A 12,990-nucleotide genomic window follows, 5' to 3' on the forward strand; every position below is an offset into this window, starting at 1 on the left:
TAACCCTCCCTCCTCAGCTGCCAGCTAATAATCCTGGGGCTAGGAGTGTGCGGGAGGAGTTGAAACAGTCACATAGAGGGACACACTCACTCGCAAATTTAATCTGCCTTGTTCTCAATTCCTCCATCCCTTACTTAAGTCTAGACGTTCAACAAAACGATAAACCCGGCCTTGATTTGGAACACTAGTCGATTTCCGCGGTGTAAACATTTAACAATCGGCTCTCTTCCGCCTCTTGGGCACAGGCTGGGCGCGTGAGCGCAGAGCCTTTGGCCGTTAGATCAGGCGGTCCATCCGATCCAGCCCATTAGCTGGGAGCCGGGACTTCCCCGCCTTTAGCTCTCTGCCCCGCCCTTCCTCCAGAGAGACTCCAGGAGGTTCCTTCTGAGCCGGCTCCGGAATTCCGCCCGGGGCTGCGCTGTCGGGCCAGGGGAAAGCGCAAACACCCAGATCTTTCCGTGGTCCTCGTCCATCCCTCCCATCCTCCCGCCGTCCCACCATCTTCCCGCCAGGACACCTTCTGGCTCTGGAAACAATGATCACGTCAATATTCCCGTCTGCGGCCATCTGGTCCCACTTACTGCTTCCTGGTGTGTGCCGCATCCCCAGGAAAATACAAGCTCCCTGCGGGCAAGAGCTGAGCCCCGCCACAGAGCGTCTGCTCCAAGAAGCCAGACCGGGAGATCTGCGGTCTTCCTCCAAAGCTGGCCTCCCTGGCTGTGTGACCCTGGGTAAGTCACTTCACCTCCCTTCCAGTCTTCTGCCTTAGAAGCCAACCTAGGGCTGATCCTAAGACAGAAGGGGAGGGTTTGGGGTTCCACACTTGGAATGGCTTTATTCCCCTCCTCCTTGGGCCTCTCCTGCTGTTCCTCTGCTTCTCCCAACCTCTGGGAAACGAGGGGCGCTCAGGGAGCTCCGGCCCCTCCGGAATGAGGGCAGGGCTGCTCCTCTACCTGGGGGGGGGGGCTCGGAGGGGCTTTTCAAATGACAAATGAAGGCGCACCTGCTGTTTGCTGGAATGGGCCGGCTCCCAAGGGGCTGACTTGAGATCAAACCCATCTTTTGCCCCCCCCCACCCTTAGGAGCTAATTCCTGGCCCAGAACTTTTGCCTTCGTGGAACACCACGAGAGACCCTCCCCACTGAGGCCCAGAGACCCCCAGGCACTTGCTCAATGGCCCACTGCTGCTCTGGCTGCCTCTTTGGAGAGAGGGAGGTGCCCCTAGCACAGCCACCCAAGAGGGGGCAGGAACCACACGGGATGGTCAGCCTCACCAGCCCCATCCACCCCAGAGGGGCAGGGGAAGACCCCTGCCCCCCCAGGGGAAGCACCAGGGGTAGGAATCCTGCAGGGGGACCCCAGGAGGGGGCAGGGAAATCTAACTCCAGCCCCTACTTCTCTTATTGCTGGGAGATTCGCAGAACTCATTCTTGCAAATCCCCTTTGAGGCAACCAGGGGGTGCAGTGGCTAGAGCCCTAAGCCTGGAGACAAACCGGACCTGAGTTCAAAACCAGCCTCAACTACTACCTAGCTTTCTGAGCGTGGACTCTGCCACTATTTCCTCAACTGTAGCTTGGAGATGATGATAATATCATTTGCCTTTGCAGGGTTGTTATAAGGATCAAATGATATATAATAGCACCTAGTAGGTGCTGTACAAATGCTTATTCTCTTCCCTGTTCAGACTGGAAGTACTATTTTAATGAAGAAGGGACAGAGGTCCAAAAACAATGTGGTAGAATTAGAAGGGCCCTTCAAATGGGGGGGGGGCCGGGGGGAGCGAGAAAGGGAGGGAGGGAAAAGGAAGAAGGGAGGGAGGGAAGGAAGGTCCTAGCTGACTTCTTACAGTAATCCCTCAATTCTCTTTCTCCAATCAACCAACTATTCCTACTTACCAAAAATCTCTAATTAGTCTAAGTAATTAATTAACTCTTAATTAGCTAAGAGGCAGAGAGAAAAAGAGAAAGAAAGGAAGGAGGGAAGGAAGAAAGGAAGGAAGGAAGGAAGGAAGGAAGGAAGGAAGGAAGGAAGGAAGGAAGGAAGGAAGGAAGGAAGGAAGGAAGGAAGGAAGGAAGGAAGGAAGGAAGGGAGGGAGGGAGGGAGGGAGGGAGGGAGGGAAAGAGGGAAAGAGGGAAGGAAGGAAGGATGGAAGGGAGGGAGGGAAGGAGGGAAGGAGGGAAGGAAGGAAGGAAGGAAGGAGAGAGGGAGGAGGGAAGGAGGGAAGGAAGGAAGGAAGGAAGGAAGGAAGGAAGGAAGGAAGGAAGGAAGGAAGGAAGGAAGGAAGGAAGGAAGGGAGGGAGGGAGGGAGGGAGGGAAAGAGGGAAAGAGGGAAAGAGGGAAGGAAGGAAGGATGGAAGGGAGGGAGGGAAGGAGGGAAGGAGGGAAGGAAGGAAGGAAGGAGAGAGGGAGGAGGGAAGGAGGGAAGGAAGGAAGGAAGGGAGGGAGGAAGGGAGGGAGGGAGGAAGGGAGGGAGGGAGGAAGGGAGGAAGGAAGGAAGGAAGGGAGGGAGGGAGGGAGGAAGGAAGGGAGGGAGGGAGGGAGGGAGGGAGGGAGGAAGGAAGGAAGGAAAGAAGGAAGGAAAGAAGGAAAGAAGGAAGGAAGGAAGGAAGGAAGGAAGGGAGGGAGGGAGGGAGGGAAAGAGGGAAAGAGGGAAAGAGGGAAGGAAGGAAGGATGGAAGGGAGGGAGGGAAGGAGGGAAGGAGGGAAGGAAGGAAGGAAGGAGAGAGGGAGGAGGGAAGGAGGGAAGGAAGGAAGGAAGGGAGGGAGGAAGGGAGGGAGGGAGGAAGGGAGGGAGGGAGGGAGGAAGGAAGGGAGGGAGGGAGGGAGGAAGGAAGGGAGGGAGGGAGGAAGGAAGGGAGGGAGGGAGGGAGGGAGGGAGGGAGGGAGGAAGGGAGGAAGGAAGGAAGGAAAGAAGGAAGGAAGGAAGGAAGGAAGGAAGGAAGGAAGGAAGGAAGGAAGGAAGGAAGGAAGGAAGGAAGGAAGGAAGGAAGGAAGGAAGGAAGGAAGGAAAGAAGGAAGGAAAGAAGGAAAGAAGGAAGGGAGGGAGGAAGGGAAGAAGGAAGGCAGGAAGGAAAAGAGAGTGAGAGAAAGGAAAGGAAAAACATTTATTAAGTGCTTACAACAGAACTCCAGATGTGGAAAGGACTTTAGAGAATAGCAAATCCATTTTCTAGATAAGGAGACTTAGGCCTAGAGAAGGGCACTGTAGACTTGGACGAAGACAAAGGTGGGAACTAAACCCAAATCCTCTGACTCCAGATTGAGTCCTCCGGGGCAGTGGCAGGTGGGGGTCCTCACAGAGTGGGCTCTGGAGCTGGGCTGGGGCATGGCTGCCCCTAGGCCAGGCTGGCAAAGCTGGGCATTGTCATATGGTCCCACACTGTCCACAAGCAGCACTCTACACCCAGACAGCCCTTGGGCTCCTGGGAGCTCTGCCAGAGGTACCCCCTGCCCAGCCACTGGCCCAGGGCCTGGCACTATCCTTGGCATGTGAGAGGAGGCCCCCGGCTGCCTGCTCTCTGCTCCCTCCCACTCCAGAGGCCGGAGTAGTTGATCTGGTTGATTAAGAATAGAGTTTAAGGGCTCAAGGGAAAAAATCAATTTGCCTGGTTTCGCTCCTATCCATCAATTCCATTCCAAATTGACTTTCTTGGACCCTGGGGAAAGGAACCAGAGCCGGGTGGCCCAGAGCCCCTGCAAGTAGCATCAGTGCTGAGGGTCCGAGTCAGGGGACCCAGCTGTGAATCTGCCGTTTTTGGACCCCCTGGCCTCAGGAAGGCCCCCATCTCTCCCTGGGCCTCCTTTGTAAAAGGAGAGGTTCATCTTCAATCTCATGAGCCTGGGGTTGGTGACCACCAGCTTTGTGATGCCCCAGCAAGAGTGGGCAAGACAGACTCAATGGGGCCCCGAGTCTGACCTTTATGATTATCCCATCACATGGACAACACTTTCAGCTGGTGGGGAGGGTAGATCAGGGAAGTCCTCATGGAAGAGGTGCTCCCTGAACTGAGCCCTGAACGATAATCAGAATTTGAAAAGACAGAGTGGAGGCAAGATGGAGCAGGGAAGTTCCAGGATGAGACAGGAACAGAGGCATCCTGTGGAAGCAAAGAGAGGGGCAGGGGGCCATGGGGAACAAAGACAGAGACAAACAGAGAGGAAAAAAGAGACAGAGAGAGGGAGGGAGACAGATAAAGAGAAAGCAAGAGGGAAAGAGAGGGAGACAGATAGAGGAGAGGCAAGAGACAGAGAAAGGGAGGAGAGGGAGAGAGACAGAGACAGAGAGAGGAAGAGAGAGAGGGAGAGAGAGAGGGAGAGAGAGAGAGAGAGACAGGGAGACAGAGAGACACAGAGAGAGAGAGAGAGAGGGAGAGAGAGAGACAGAGAGAGAGAGAGAGAGGAGAAGGAGAGGGAGAGAGGAAGAGAGAGGGAGAGGCAGAGGGAGGAGGGGTCCAGGACAGAGCCAGGGAGCCCCCCCGCGGAGGGGGGCCAGCCCAGGAGACACAGGAAGCCCGCCCGGCACCCTCCCCCAGGGCTCACCTGAGCAGCCGGGGCCTGGAGGTCCCAGATCCAGGGAGCAGCCGCACCAGGGCTGGGGACAGGGAAGGGTGTCCCGGTGTGAGAGCAGCGCCCCTTCCTGCTGGGGGGGGCAGTGCATTCTCTGGGCATCCTCTCTAATCCCCCTAATCCAAATTGGATTAATTCTATTTAGAAAGCCGGGAAGCTGCTTATATTAGATCGGGGCTAAGTGGATTAAGCCGAGGTTCGGCTCGGTGAGGGGGTCTATCAGGGAAAACTCGGAACTTTATTAAACAATTCTTAATTGAAAACAAACAGGGGGTGTCGGGCTGGACCTTCTGGAAAGGCTCTGCGGGCCTGGGGGGAGCTGGGGGCGCACAGATGGATTCTCGGGGCTTCCACTGGTGTCCGTAAGCCTCTGCACCCCCAGAGTTCCGGAGGAGAGGCCTGGGAGGGGGCTGGACAGGCCGACATGGGGGGCTTCGCCTTGCCTGGCCCCCCACCCCTGGGCCCTCTCTGGACCCTCAAGACAGGCCCCTGCCCAGAAAATGCAGGAAAAAAGGGCTCCGGGATTCTAAAGGATCAAACATTGAGCTGAGGAAAGACCCAGCTGTCCCGGGTCCCTGGCTGGGTAGGCCCGTGAGTAGGAGGTAAAGCAGTGTGGTCCCACTGTGCGCAGATACCCAGAAGCTTGGACCCTGGATCAGGAGCTAAAGGGGTCTTGAAAGGCCATCTGGATTCCCCATTCTGTGGTGGAGGGTCCTGAGGCTCAGGGAGGGGAAGGGCAGACAAGGGGCAGAGTCAGAATTTGAACTCAGGGCCCAGGACTGCAGGTTCGGGACTCCGGATCACAGAGAGCCACTTCCCAGCTCCCTTTATTTCCCCCATGTGGGGGAGGGCGCTGAGTGGGCCCCAAAGCAGGCCCTGCCTCTGCCCGTCGCCTGCCCCTGGAGCGGCCAAAGCCTAGCCCACACCAGGCCTGGAAGGGCTCCAGCTGGTTCTCTTGGGCCCAGAGGCCCCACCCCTGGGGTCTTGGGATCTCCCACAGGGCCCTGCTATCGAAGGGAAGGAGAGCGACCAAGCTGGGAAGGGCCTTAGACTTCGCATTTTACTGATGGGGAAACTGAGTCCCCAGAGATACCACCCTCAGCGGATAAAGCAGGAATCGGGCCCAGGGGCTCTTCCTGAGGGGCACCGGGAGAAGCTGCTCCGCCTCGGGCTTGAGTTCGAGTCCCCCCGGTCTAGTCCTTTCCCCTTTAGCCTCAGTGCTCCCATCCGTCCTGTGAGGGGCTGGGCTGGCCCGTCTCCCTCAGAGCCTTCTGTGGCTCAGCCCTCCTGATGGGGGGGCGGCGGAGGGCCGCGTGACCTTGGCGCGCTCTCGAGGGCTCCTCGCCCGGTGCTTCCTCAGCATTAAATGTCACCTCCGTGACCCCCCCCCCCGCCCCGGGGGATGCTGGGAGCTGCCGGAGAGATTCTATTTCATAAAAATGCAAATAAATAAGTGCATCCCGAGCCCCGCCCGGCGCTCTGAGAGAGCCGGAGCAGCGGGAGCCAGAAAGGAAGATGGCGGACCCAAAGGAAGCAAGGGGGGAGGGGAGGGAGCAGGGGCGTTCCCTCCTGGGGGGGTCCCACCGCAGCAGGCTCCTCCTCACCACACACGCGGCCAGGCTCCCATCGGACATTTCCAACTAGACGTCCTCCCCCGAAGCTGCCCGTGTTCCCCAGGAGCCCTACCCACGGCCTCCCGTTCTCCCGGGTTTACGGGCTCTGCCCGACTCGGCTCGTCCCTCAGAGTCCCGTCTCAAATTCAATCCGCCCTCCAGCGTGGGCTTTCCACCATCCCCGCCTCCCGTTCTACCGTAGGACCTTGGGCAAGTCCTTTCCCCATTCTGGACCTTGGGGGATGGGCTGGGGTCAAGGCCCCTCGTGGAGGCACACCGAGGAGCCTCCGGACACTCGAGCCACTGGTGCTGCCCAGCTGCTGTCAGGCAGGAGCTCCGCAATCTCCAGGCACTTAAGGAAGGAGGGTGTCATGGCGCCTCCGAGGGACCCTGAGCTGGGACTCAGCTTCCGTGGCTTTGTGGTTCTGTAGGGTCGGAGCTTTCCTGCCTCCCGGAGACTGTTGTTGTTCGGTCTTTTCAGACCCGTCCGACCCTTCATGGCCCCATCTGGAATTTTCTTGGCAGAGATGCAGGAGCGATTCGCTATTCCCTTCTCTATCTCATTTGGCAGATGAGGAAACTGAGGCAGGCAGGGTTTGGGGTTTTCTTGGCAGAGATATGAAGGGGTTCACCGTTCCCTTCTCTATCTCATTTGGCAGATGAGGAAACTGAGGCAAGCAGGGTGTAGTGATTGACTCACTAAATGTCTGGGGTTGGATTTGAACTCAGGGCTTCTTGCCTCTATCTACTGTGCCACCTAACTGCCCCCTCTGTCTCTGGTCATGCCAATGCGGCCCCCTCCAGAGGAGAGAGCCGGCACCTGGTGGAGTGGGTGGGAGGCCTGGGGCTGCCTGTGCTCCCCCGGCCCTGGTCAGCCATTTGGGGCTCTCTCTCCTGGTTTTCTGTCCGATGACAAATTATTCATCCTCCGCAGCTCCGCCTTTCCTCCTTTCACTGTCTAATAAAACGAGAAAGAGATAAATGCCTGGTGGTTCTCCGTTTTGCATAATTAGGCCCCGGGATGGGCAGCAGGGAGGGGGCGCTCTTGTTCCATTTCCTCTTTCTGATGGCTCTCCTGCAGATGCAGCGACAAAAGGGGAAACTGAGGCACGAAGGGGCTCGCCCAGGGTCACCCAGACAGTAAAGGATGGAGGTGGGAATCGAAGGGAGGAGAGGACATGGACAGTGGGGAGGGGGCGAGGACAGCCACAGTGGCTTGATCCCCAGGAACACCCCCACTCTTAAATACATAATTCAGGTGGCAACATTTCTGGCTGATTGCATTTCAGCTCCTATCACGAGCGAGCCAGGGAGAGGGGAAAGTCACAAGTCATCCTTCTGCAGGCAAGCAGGTGCGGGCTGGGAGCCGTAAAAGATGCTCGGCCGCGTCTCTGGGATCCGTCAGGTTGGGGAAGCCACCTAAATCAGGAGCCGTGTCAGGTGGGGAAAATCTCCATCCCTGCTCAGCTATAAATCAGGGAGGCCGCCTGGGGGAGGAGGACGGGGTGGGGAGGGCTGGGGGAGACAGAGCCAGCCAAGGTCAAGGAAGGAGATGCCCACAGCCACAGCTGAGGCAGAGGCTTGCCCGGGGCCCCTCTGGGGGAAAAGGAAGGCTACTTGTGCTAGGGAGGCTAATTGCATGTGCCACCTGGATCTCAGGGACCTACTCTAAAAAGCTGGCTCTCAGGGGGCTCTGCGAGGAGCACAGGGGTGAGGGAGAGGTCTGCCACAAGCCCTAGCATGTCACAGGAGACTGATGGGACAGCACCGATTCCCCTGGGGCTCTGTTATAAGCCCATGGATATTTCAGGGGCCTACTATGAGCACCTGGGTTACACAAGGGTCTGCTATGATCCTATGAATCTTACACAGGGACCTACTATAAGAACTTGGATCTCAGGGGGTTCTGCTGTGAATACATGGATGAGAGGGAGATCTACTACAAGCCCAGAGATCTCATAGAACACTGCTAGGACAATAGAATTGCCCTGTTATAAGCATGTGGATCTTTTAGGGGCCTACTATAAGCACTTGGGCTTCACAGGGGTCTGCTATGAACCTATGGGTTTCAGGGACCTGCTGTGAATATTTCTTAAATCTTAAGAGAATCTCTTGTCAACATGTGGACTGTGGGAAGAGACCTACTACTACAAGCCCAGGCATCTCATGGAAGACTTCTGTGACAATAAAGGCCCAATGGAGGGTCAGCTATAAGCACATGGATTATATGGACACTCACCATTTCACAATAGTCTTCTGTGACCTCATAGATGCCATAGCAGAGGAGGGAAGGAGGGGAGAAGGGGAAGAAGGCAGAGCTTGGGGATGAGGAGATTGTTACAAGTACATGCATTTTTTAGGGGCCTACTATGAGCTCATGGTTTTCAGAGGCCTGCTATAAGCATATGGATCTCAGGGACCCTCTGTGAGCACTTAAGTCTTGAAAGAATGTCCTATGAGCATGTGGGGTTTTGCAGAGGCCTACTAAGAGCACATGGATCTCACCACAAACTTCTGTAAAATATGAATCACACGGAAGCCTGTGAGGAGCACACAGACAGATTCTAGATTTTTGCTCAGGATACAGAGGAGACAATGACTTACTTCCCATGTGTGCCTGGGAGTCCAGGGCCTGGGCACCTCCTCCTCCCTCCCATCAGCGTCTCACCACTTCCTTGCTGATGACTTCCAGGGGCAGAGCCTGGTTCAGATCTTGCCTTTGGTGTTTACTAGCTATGTGACCTCTAGACAAGTCACTAAGCCCCTTTGGGTCTCAGTTTTCCCATCTGTAAAATGCAAGGAGTTGACTTAGATGGCCCCAGAGGTCCCTTCTAGCTATATGATGTCAGGATCCAGTCTCTGATTGATCTTGGACAAATCACTTCTCACCCCCTGCCTCAGTTTCCTCATCTGTTTAAAGGGGGGTTAGACTAGAAGGCCTCAGAGGTCCCTTCCAGGTATCACTCTATGGCTCTATAATCAATGACCTCTTCAGCTTTAAGTTTATGCTTTAGCTTATATCACTGTAGGGGAGCCTACAGACAAATCTGCCCTCTGTGCTATCCCACCTCTGCACCTTTGCTCATGCTGAGCCCTTTGACTGCAGTGCCCTCCTTCCCTCCCCTCTGACCAAGTCTAATTCCAATGACCCCTTCCTAGGTCCCTGCCACCAACAGCCATGGGGAGGGATGTCTCCCCAAAATCCTCCTCCTGTGAGACTGGAGGTCATGAAGTGCTGATAGGACTGCAGGTTGGCTCCCCACCAGGTGTGGGCTCCATGAGCTCAGCTCAAGGCTGCCTCCTCCTGGGCCCTGGGAGACAAAGACGGGGTCACCCTTGGGCAATTCTTGTTGGGTGATTGACTGAGAAGGGCAAGGGCCCTCTTCAGCCAGAGCTTGCTTCTGTGTCTGCAGGAAGACAACATGGAAAGGGATAAAGCCCCTTTACTCACAGAGGAGGAGACTGAGGTCAAGGGAGATGAAGTGAAGATGCTTGAACCCTAACACTAGAAGGGTCTTCAAACCCTCTGCACCTCAGGAGGAAACTGGTGGGAGTGGGGTGCCGGGAGCCATCAAAGACCATGTTGTTTGACATGGTCCACATGGAAACCGGGGACTGCAAAGCAGCCCCCAAGAAGGATGGAAACACCCACTGAAACCCCCCACCCAAGTGACTTTCCTTATTACCATCCCTTTATTATTGGAATTTCTATGATTATTATTCTTACTTAGCCCCAGGAAAAATAGATGAGAGCAAAATGCTTGCAGGGTTAATACAGATGTCCCACTCTGTCCCCCCAGGATATTACCAGGAGAGCCCACTTACAAAATTAAACCTAAGGATTCTTATATACCCACTTAGATAGGACCCTCTTTTCTAGGCTTAAAAATTTCTGGCAAATCTGTGCTCTGAATTCCCTAACCTATATCTGGGTCATGTTGATTCTACCCTCTGATCCTGTACTTAGCAACAATGTTTTGTTGACTATCTCCCTAGGCTTCCTGTCTGTTGTTAGGTTCTATGGAAACATGTATGTTGAGAATGAAACTGTGTGACAAATAAATGTGTGATCATGAGGGTATAAAATAAAGCCAGGCCTCAGCCAAGGCAGAGTAGTTTATCCTGTGAAACCTGTGCTGTGGGTTGAATGAGAAAGCTGTGTCCCATCCATCATTTTGCTGACACCATCCCACCTCCAAGACCCCATTCCCTGTGGGAGGCTGGCCCATCCCACAGCAGTGGGGTGCCCCAGGGCACAGGCAGTAAGTATCAGAGGGGAGATTCAAACCCAGGCCCCCGACTTACTTCCCATGTGTGCCCAGCACATTCCCAGGGGGTCACAGCACATACTCTCACACTCACACTAGCTGGCTATTAGCCTGGGAGTCCAGGGCCTGGCCACCTCCTCCTCCCTCCCATCAGTATCCCACCACTTCCTTGCTGATGACTTCCAAAGCTCATGGGACACTGAGGCTGGGTCATTAGTGTAAACCCCAGGAATCGTCAGGGTGAGGGTCTCCAGTCAAGCAGAGCTCCTGTTAAAAACCCTCCATCCCATCAGATCATCACAGCCACCCTGGAAAGTAGAGGCTATTAGGATCCACAATTAAACTGAAGGGGAAACTGAGGCACAGCAGAGAGAAACAGAATGGCTGAAAGCCACATACCTGGGGTTGCCTGCAGTGAGATTTGAACCCAGATCATTACAACTCTAAAAAAGGGAGGAGAAAAAATATCAGAACTGGGAGAGACCTTAGATCAGAGAGTGTTGGCACTGGAAGGACTTTGGAGTTCCAGAATCACAAGCAAAAAGATCCAACCCAAATGTGAGCAGGAATTCCTGTTACAATGCTTCCCACCAGGAACCATCTAGCCTTTGCTTGAAGATCTATAGTGATGGGGAGCTCACTACCTTTCCAGGCAGCCCATGCTACATAGGGGCTGCTCTGACCCTCAGGGAGCTTTTCCTTCTCTCAATCCTGAATATGTTTCTCAGTTTCTAGCTGTTCCCCCAGGGCCAAGCAGAGGGAATCGAGTCCTTCTTCTACATGGCAGCCCTTGAAATAATTGAAGCCTGCCATCATTTTCCGTCTTCTGTAGGCAGATCAGGCCAAGTTCTGTAGCTGGACCTCAGGAAGGGGGACCTCAGGGGTCTTGTGCTGAGTCATGGGCTCAGCTCTCTGCTCTGCCTCTTTCTCACTGGGGACAGGCACTTAACTTTTGGGGTCTCAGTTTACTCCTTTGAAAAATGAGCTCAACAAGCCTTTCACTATTGAACTTCTATCTGGGTTGCAGGGAAAGGACTCTACCTGCCTTAAATGGGAATGACCATGATTCTCCTCTTCTTTTTCCTCATTCTAATCATCATTATCATCCCCAGGGAAGAACCTTCTCTTCATTCCCACAGGACTGTGCTGGTAAATGTTTAACAACTAGCTCTCCCTCCCTCCCTCCCTCCCTCCAAAAATGCCCACAAGATAGACTTTTAAGTTTGCTCTGCATTATTAACATTTTCTACAGAAACTTCCCTAAGTTGTATCATCAGCCAAAAGATAAATCAAAATCAAAAGATAAAGCCCAGGTACTATTTCTCAGTTTCCGGGAGACAAATTCTCAAAATTTAACAATTGGCTTTCTTGGGGACAGCTAGGTGGTTCAGAGAACCAGGGCTGCAGTTGAGAGCACCTGGGGTCAAATCTGGTATCAGATACTTCCTAGATGGGTGACCCTGGGCAAGTCACTTAACCCCAAATTGCCTAGTCCTTATTTCTTTGATGCCTTGGAACTGACTTGGTAGCAATTAAGAAAGAAGTTGAATATTTAAAAAATGACTCTCAAGCTGGTATGACCCCATTCTCAAATTAACACCAGCTCAGGTGCCCCCTCTCCCATGAATCCTGAGCTACAGAGGTTCATGTAGGACAGGAAAGACCCTATAGGACTGGCAAAGGGCTATATACAAAGGAGTGTGACTTCCGTTCCTGATAAAGCCCAGAAAAGATCATTAAAGGGATGCCTAGTGAAATAATAGAAAAGGAAGCAGCGATCACCAAAAGGCAACCTGGCTTCCTTTCAAACAGATCTCATTAGACCAACATCATTTCCTTTTCGGGCCAAGGTACTAATGCAGTCCAGGAGGTGGCTGGAGATACTCTGTACTCAGATTGTAGCAAAGTCTCCCATGTAATTGTTGGGGGAAAGATGGAAAGAGAAGGTCTCTAATGGGGGGCCATGGGGATCCATGCTATGGAACCTCTTTATGGGTAACTTGAACAATGGCAGAGATGGCAGCATGCTGACCCAATTTGCCCATGCAATAAAGCTGGAAGGGAAAGAGAGGAAGGATCCAAAAAGGTTCAGGCATTGACCTAATCTAACATGGCAGCCTAGTAGAGCAGAAGGAGAACTGGCCTTAGAGGCTAAAAGAGCAGAGTTCAAGTACTGCCTCCCATACCTGTGTGACCCTGGTCACCATTCACTTTTCAGCACTCCCTGGTCATGTTCTAAGTCTAAATTGCAGAGAAAATGTTCTCACTCAGTTGAAGCAAGTTTCCTCATCAGGAATTCCCTATTGATGCCAAGCAAGCATAAATTGCACTCGGGTTCCTGGAATAGTTTCCCATTTCCTTCTCCAGCTTATTTTATAGATGAGGAAACTAAAGGAAAAAGGGTGAACTGACTTGCCCAGGGTCACATAGTAAGTATCTGAGGCTAGATTCGAACTCAGGTCTTCCTGACTCTAAAACTGGTGCTCTATCCACTAGCCCACACTGAGAATCTGGAGAGTCTCCAGTGAAGAGTGAGGGGGCA

General features: G+C 53.7%; 1 long non-coding RNA gene across 1 annotated transcript; it reads left to right on the forward strand.

The window, feature by feature from the left end:
- Nucleotides 1–250: 250 nt before the first annotated feature.
- LOC130458176 (uncharacterized) lies at nt 251–10,270 on the forward strand. The gene is made up of 2 exons (XR_008917262.1): nt 251–731; nt 9,594–10,270. It is a non-coding gene; the product is annotated as an uncharacterized LOC130458176 (long non-coding RNA).
- The last annotated feature ends 2,720 nt before the right edge of the window (nt 10,271–12,990 follow it).

Source organism: Monodelphis domestica, chromosome 3 (genome assembly GCF_027887165.1).
Source record: "Monodelphis domestica isolate mMonDom1 chromosome 3, mMonDom1.pri, whole genome shotgun sequence".
Classification (NCBI taxonomy): Eukaryota; Metazoa; Chordata; class Mammalia; order Didelphimorphia; family Didelphidae; genus Monodelphis; species Monodelphis domestica.